Here is an 8,537-nt window from a genome sequence, read left to right as displayed (position 1 = left end):
CGTTGAGCCTACAAAACAAAATGGTGGCTTAGGGTCAGAGGTCTTTGGGGTTTCTTTGCAGGGGTTTAATAGCTACTGAGAAGGAAAGGGTGGACACCATCTTTAAAAATCGTTAGAGTGACTTTTATTTGAACGGGAAACTATTTGGCGATATGTAGTAAAGGTATAAATCAAATATATGTTAACGGAGTATAATTAATTAAATTAAAAGACGATTAAAAATTGAATGAAATGTTTTGGAGCGATCTATGTAATAAATGATATTTGCGCATGCGTGGAATTCTGTAAAACAACACATTGGTTAAACTGCAGGGGAGACAGAGGAACACAGACGACGGAACAAATACGCATAAAGAGATTTTAACACGATGATTCTAGTTTAAACTGCGATTGGTTAAAGATGAAACTTGTTTTGTAGCCTATTGAATTTATAAATTAAATATAGGATAATGGATTATAATAGATTGAATTAAATAATTAAATGACGGATTAAAAGCAAAATGTTTTTGGGCGATCTATTTAATTCTGAGTTTAGTCTTAGAGTGAATAATGTAGAAACGAATGAATATTGAATGGTTGGAAATACTCAGTGATGGCATGAACTACTAAACCTGTTCTTGTGTCTTTATCCCTTGTCATGAGAGACAGGAGAGAGAGGGGGAGCGAGGAGATACAGGAAGTGATCACGTCACGTGGCAGAGGATCAAGTCAAAAAGGTTTTGGTACTGATTATGGTTACAAAATCTTTCCCTAACAGGATATGTGATGTTATGACAATTTTGCATGGGCTTGGCAAATTCTATTTCAATAAAAGTTACATTTTGGAGGCTATGTGCATCACTGGGGTTTAATTACAGATGTGTTGGGAATCCAGGATGGATTGAGGAGTCTTCTGTAAATTTATGATAATTAGAGCTAATAGAGCAAGGGGTTATGGGAATTGGAGTATTGAAGGGTTGTAAGGTTAGAAGGCTTTGTTTATGGGTATTTTAGTCTGAAGATGACTAACTTGCATTTACTTGCATTTGATGGGTTGTGGTAATATACTCAACACTAATCGATATTGGTGACATAGGAATAGGAATTGGGGTTAATTATTCAGGATTGTTAATGGATTTGTTTAGGTTATATTAAGAATTACAGGGGGAAGGCTACTTAGGCTATACAGGTTAGAATAACATAGTTCACAATAAAGGAATATAAAGGGCTTGATATAGGGGAAAATTGATTAAAATAGTCATTTTTAATCAAAGTAGTGTTAGGAGAGACTAATGGCAGAAGTTAGTACACCTTTCTCACATATGGATTCAGCAGAAAGACATCATCCAGCAGGGTGATTATGGCATCAGAGATGAAGAGCGAATACGAGCAGAAACGACGATGAAGATGAATTCAAAACTCCAGAAGTAAGAAGAACCGACATGTCTGGAAACGAAGAGAAGGAGGTTTAGAAAGATGAAGGAGAAGAGGATGATGGAGAATGAGAGTGATTCATGAGAGGTCTGGGTGGAGGTGACTCTGTGATCAGAGGGAAGTGGCAAGAGAGGAAAGAAGAAATGGATACTAGAGATTTGATCTCTGATGGAAGTTGAAGATGAAGAAAGCGATGAAGATTTGGAGATTAAAGGTGCTTTATTTTCAAGAGGAGTTTGTCCTACAAGGACTGGCACAGAAGATGATGGAAGATGATATTTCAAGAACAGAAATTAGAAGATAACTTTTTGAAGAATACTGATAGGTCCACAACGAGAAGAACTGGACGAAGAAAACTCAATCAAATACAACTTATAACTGGTGGTGGAGAAGAAGAAAAGTATGAAGAATCAGAGTGAACCAAATCAGCAATCACTGTCACAGCTTCAACTGAACAATATCAAATGCAATTGTACCAGCCAAGGGGGGACCAGATGTTCCATATCGATCGCCAGTTTCTGGACAGACACAGAATTGGAGAGGGAGAAGAACAAAGAAGAAGGAGGAATATTTCAGCTACACTTTCAGCAACTTTCAGAAGACTGGTATAATTATGGACAGATTGGGTACTTTACCTGTTCATGCAACAAGTTAGGAGGAAGAACAGAGAACATTTTTAAAGGAAGATACAGGGGCAATTCAAGATCACCTGTTCTCCAGGTGAACACTAAATATTCTAGAGTGCCTAGAATATCCAGAAGGGGGGTATCAGCTGATAGCATCGATTAGAGAAGAAGAGAAAATAGCCAACAATTGAAGTAAAAACAACCGACCATTAGAAGTGATAGTGAATAGGGGAAAAACTTATCTGGGTTCAGCCTAAAGAGGTTAAACATATCACTCTGTAAAATAAACTAATTAGATTAGGATAGAGATTTGAGGTAGTAAAACAGTTAATCAAAATAGACATACTAATATTAGAAGATACTGTTATTGTAGTGTTGGGAAGAGAATCGAAGTGTACAATAAGATGCACACTAAATGACTGACTGTCTGGTAGAATATTTTAAGAAGTAGGGTTTTTTGGGAATCATTTGCTTAAAAGATAATCATAGGAAGGATGATAATGTATTAGATTGCCTGTTAGACAATCTGTCTGGGAAAAAAACTTAATAGGGGTGACTGTTATTTTGGGTTATATTCTTACACTAAGAGATTTGAGGTTAGGCTAAAAGGTGTTTAGTCGGTTTTGCCAAGTCTGTGTAAAGGAGTCAGGAGCAGGTGGGGAATTCCCAATCACGTATTCTAAAAATTTGGTGGTAAGAGATTTTGTCAATAAATCAGGGGAAAAGGTTTTAAATGTTATGAGAGAAAAGATTAGATTAAAATAAGTTAGGAGAACTAGGGGTGAAGGAACTCTGAGACAGTAAGCTAAGTTTCAAAGTTAGTAGTAAGACAGAGAGAGAACAGTGAGGAAGGACATTTTAAAGTTTAGTGGGAAGATATGGTAGGAGTTTAAATCGATTAGGAGCAGATGCATTGAGAAAGTATGTGTTGCTGAATGATTTGAGGGTGATTGAGTATCTATATTTACAGTTTCCAGCAGGGGAGATCAAGGTCATTATAGGTGTACTTTGTGTAATCAAAAGTTTGAAAGTCAGGGATTTAGAGATAGGACTGAGATTTGGGGAAAAAGTGACACTAGTGGTGATGGATGGAAGTACAAGGAAAGAGTTCAAAGTTTTAGGGGAAAACTGGGGGAAACTAAGAGTAAATAAGGACATTAACACTTCAGTCTATTAGAACAACAGAGAGAAGCAATTTAACTCTTTCAACATTGATAGGTATTAAAGTCATAAATATATCGCATTTGATTATAAGGGAACCAATACAGCACCAATTTTAGGGGGAAAACACTTATTAGGGTTTAGGATGGGGACGTTTCTCCCATATGGAGAGATAATTATGGAGAATAAGTGTTGTTATCAGGACCAGGAGTAAAAGGAGGTATAGTTTAGAAGAGGGTTAGGAGTGACTGTTCACTTATGTTGCGTAAGGTTACAGATAAAGATCAGGGAGAATATGTGTACTTATCTAGTGAAAGCATAGAAATTTGTTCCCGGTTAAGAATTATTGGTTAAAGGGCTATGTAATTTGTAAGGTGATGCTTATAATGGAAGATTTGAAGTCTGTAAAACTTTCCACAGTCACAGAGGGAGTTAAGGATAAGTTTATTACAGTAGTCACTCCAATAGGGAATAATCGAATAGGATGTTGGTAGTTTCCCACTAGAGGGAATTAAGGGTTTTAATTCATCAACTAAATCAACAACGTTAATGGTAACTTTGGGAAGGGATTAATGATACGATGGTAATAGCAAATGTAGGAAGGATGACAACAACTTTTCTGAAATTAAAGGAGGCAGCAAGAGAGACTCAGGGTTTAGGTTACGAGAATAGGGTTAAAAAGCAGAGCAGATAGTAGTAGAGAGCAATATAGATTAATCTGAAACGGAGAAGAGAGATTCATCATGGAAGCTGCGGGATGGGGTCTTTTTGATTTTGATGACAGAGGGGGCATCTGATCAGTGCTGCTCGTTCCTCTGTTGTGAAAATTAGAGATAGATTAACTCATTCTGTAAGAATCAGTGAGGAATCTTGAGGGTTGATGTCTGTTGGGGATGCCAGCCCAAGACGTGTTGGACGGTTGCGCAGCCTCTAGCGGGTCTGGGTCAGGGTTATGCTTTGTCATGACTGTGGTATCGGCAACAGTCATTGACAGATAACATAATGTAGTTGTCAGAACAGTAGGGTTTAAGTGTTCTGGGGTAAAGGGATTACCCTATGGGAATTGTTAGTTGGAAAGTAAGGTCAGGTAACAGTGGAAACCTGAAATATTCAGGTGAAACATTGAGTGCTAAAAGTTATTGTTGTTATAATAAAACATATGAGTTAAGGGTATGTTTATGGGAATATCATATTGGGATGTTATATGATAACTTTGGATAAGCATGAACATAAGGTTAGAGATGACAAATATAATGTAATTTTTATGTACCAGGTGGTAGAAAAGCAGGACTTTGATGGTTAAATGATTAGCTTTTGACTGACAATGTGACTATGGGGAATCTTAGAGATATTTAGGGGTTTGGGGGTGATAAAGCATCTATATTCTTACATTAGGGATGGACAGGATTTGGTTACATGTCAACATTGAAGCTTCCATATGAGGCTTTTACTATTAAAAGAGAGTTAGCACCGAACACAGCTAAATCTAGGGTTAAAAGGGTGACATGGCTACATGTCATAGTCTTCAAGCCTACCATTGGAGAATGAGTCTAAGGGAGAAGGGGGGACCTCTTCCATGATATGGTGTAACATTTGAGAGATCTGATAAGATTTGGTTGCAAGATCAGTTAGGCCAGTAGGGGCAGTGATGGGTCAGATTTTAGTTTCAGCTTTGATAACACTGTGTGATGTTTGTACTGACTTTTGATAAAGTTATGAGATTGAGATAGGTTGGAGAAGTGGTGCCTGGAGACAACACTCAGATGCCGGTGTTGACTGTTCCTGATCTGGATAAAGATTGACAAGTGGAACTGATGGATAAATATCCTTTTTGATTATTTGATCATTTTATGTTTATTGTTTCAAAGAAAACATTTTGTAGGCTGATTTTAGTATGATTTTTAGTATGATTTATGAATCAAGGGGGGATAGGTTAATGTGATTCATGCATCATTTATGTATCATTTTTTAAATTCTTAGGTGAAATGGAGGTTTAATTTGAAAGTGGTTGTTTTGCAAAGGATACTGTTTGGTCGTTTATTTTCTTGTCATTCCAGAAGCATTTGGGGGAACATGTGACTCAAACAAAGACAATATGAAGGGACAATATGACTGGAGGAGATGAAACAAGGAGGGTGTGGCTGATTCCATCATCAACGATGCAGTGGAAGTCGAGATTGGAGGAGGAGAATACGGAGGAGATGAAGTGTAGTGGACTACATTCCAGTGTCTGCAATGAAATATAGACATATTTGATGTGTAATACATAATTGTGTCATATTCTTAGGTATTGATTTTAGTAGAATGATGTTTGATGTTATTGAATGCAGATGAGGATCTTAGATGCTTTTGTTTATTTCGGTGAATGTTTAGGGACAGAGAAGGTCTAGGAAGGGAGAGATTCATTGTACGATTCGATGGGTTGACCAGCCGATACAATGGATATTTATGGATAGGATTTTGTTTACATGTGTATTTAATTACATCATAGTTTCAAATGCATTTACATGGTTAATGAGGTTATCTGGAGTACCGACGGTGGTTGCCTGGGGCAGAGGGACCGTGAGAGAATTTTACTGTCTTGATTGATATGGATGGATGGCTGCTGGACAGTTTTTCGCTCTTACACTCCATAGAGATTTCTTCATATGTCATAGTAATGTATTTACACTTCATAGAGATTTCTTCATATGTCATAGTAATGTGTTCACACTTCATAAACAGTTTGTTCATAATTCATAGTAATGTGTTCACACTTCATCAACAGTTATTCATATTTCATAAGAAAGGTATTTACACTCTAGAGGAGAATGTTTTGGTTTAAGGTTAAAGATACTTAATAAGATAAGTTGTTACTAGTCATAATCCTATTCTGTTTGGTTTCGAGACGTTTAGTTCGTCTCGAAAGGGGGGAATATAGTATCTGAAGATTATGCCTTTGTTAAATGTTTTCATGAAGAAATGGAATGTTGTTTATGGTAGTATCAAGAGGGAATGTTTTAGGTGTAATACCACATACCACAGACAGGGGGTGGGTTGTAGACAGGGGAGACTGGTGATTGGCCAGAAGAGGGGGCAGCAGTGTTTATAAATAGGGGTTAAACGGTGAGACGTTAGAACGAGCATAACAATCTGGCGAGTCGTTCTCCGGACAACGCGTGTCTGTAATTTATGCTGTAACCTCGTGGTATGAATAAAACTTCTAACATGATGCAGCATAACGGACTCTTTGTTGACAGCAGTAATTGCCACCATTCATCATATACGACAGTAGCCAGAGTGGAATCAAAAGTCATAGGCCTAATCATCAATCAAATGTGAAATATAAAACCAAAATCTACACATAAAGGCAAAATGTCATCTACATGTGTTATAGAATAGCTCCCTTCTCACATTCCAGGTCATGCTTGGACTGGAACGTGCCAACTCAACGGTCTATGCGCAGCTACCCAATAGCCTACAGACAGACTTTCCTGAGTGCCATGTCATTAATGTGACAGATATGTACGGTATAATAAGAACAGGGAAGAGGAATAGAACCAACCTCTGACGCACAGCAGAGACATCGCTGCTGAGATTTTACCATGGAGCAAGAGTCCCCCTAGAATTTAAAAACAGTCGTTCCGTTTCAATGAATGTACTCCCCAAACGCTTGTCGCGTCGCAAACTATCCTTTCAGCGGATGGATGATGCGCCGCTGCCATTCACTTCGATGAGGAGTTGGACGAACGCTCCTCCAGCTCACGATATGCAACGATGGCGCACGACAATCAACAGGCAACCATCAGGAGGTTACGAATGACTGTCACAGGGACAAACCAATAAGAGTTTATAATTAATTGGAATAGGCGGGTCTTGAGGTAACGGTGGCCAATTGAAAACTGATCAAATGGAATCTGGTGCCCCAGGGAACATTAATATTTTAATATATAAATGTATATATTAGGGCTGTCAAATGATTAAAAATTTTAATCAAATTAATCAGAATTTTCAGTGGATTAATCATGATTAATCACTATTTGCAATTACACCTGAATCCTAACCATTTTTTTCTGAAATGCATACCAAAAGATAAATAACAGGACACAGATACATAATTTTCATATTATGTCTGTTTATTAACACAGCCAAATAATGGTGTTTTAAATCAAGCTGAAACATACTACACACCATAATATTTGTCTTTGGATGTGGCTCTTGACGGTGAGCTTATAGAATGAGTCTTGAGACGCCACTTGCAAAACATCAAGGAAACCTGAGTCTTCTACAATGCTAATGGGTCTACAATCCTTTGCAATCCATTTTGCTATTGTGTTGGTCAAATTATCTGAGGTTGATTTTGTTAATTGCCTGCAAACATTCAGCGTGGTCTGGCGCAAACCACTTGCTGAATCTGACGGCCCAGCAAACGCATGTTTGGCGTTGACATGGTACTTCAAGCTTGAACAGCTCCGGTGAAATTGAAACTCCTTCTTACAAATCTTGCAAATAACCTTGTACTTGTTAACTGTACCATCATCATTCTTTTTATATTTGAATCCGTCAATAGGCCCACTTTGCTCACCTTGCTCCATCTCGCCTCTAGCTCCCAACCACTTTCCTGACCTGAATAATTTGTCACACTGCGCATGCGTGAAATGCGTTAAAAAAATTGGCGTAATTAACAGCAAACAACTAATTAACGTCGTTAACGCGCTATTTTTGACAGCCCTAGTATATATAAAAACACTTTATTTTGTGGTACTTTTACCGCTTTTTCTCCCCAATTTCGTGATATCCAACTGGTAGTTCCAGTCCTGTCCCATCGCTGCTATTCCAGGTGTAGTCCAGCAGTTAGTGATGGTGACGCACGGAACAGTTCGCACTGGACAGGTGCACGAGAGATTGTATGTTTGTTTGTACTGTTATGGCTGTGTAGTGTCGAGTCAATTTTGCTAATTATTGCTGTTAAACAAAAGAGTCCGCTTATACTGAACTTTGATCATAAGTTTTATTCATATCACAAGATTTCAGCATAAGTGTACAGATGTATATAGCATCCGGAGAGCAGTGTTTCCCAAATTGCAATGGCCGCTCTGCTCTTCTTTGTCTCCATCCAGTACTTATAATATTCCCCAAAATATGGGTGGCTCCCTCTACTGTCTAATCCCCTGTCTTATATGGGGCGTCACCCTAAAAACGGCTCCCTTTCTTCTAAATAAACATCCTCTCAGGTTCCACTTAAAACCTTATCAAAGTCATAATCTTAATACACTACAGCTGTTATGTTATTATTTTGTGTACTCACTACACACCCACATATGTATTTGTGTGGGAAACGTTTGTACGTTGTGGTTG

Source organism: Coregonus clupeaformis, unplaced genomic scaffold (genome assembly GCF_020615455.1).
Source record: "Coregonus clupeaformis isolate EN_2021a unplaced genomic scaffold, ASM2061545v1 scaf3034, whole genome shotgun sequence".
NCBI lineage: Eukaryota > Metazoa > Chordata > Actinopteri > Salmoniformes > Salmonidae > Coregonus > Coregonus clupeaformis.
The sequence above is the reverse complement of the archived record's forward strand: the minus strand, read 5'-3'. Positions refer to the sequence as shown.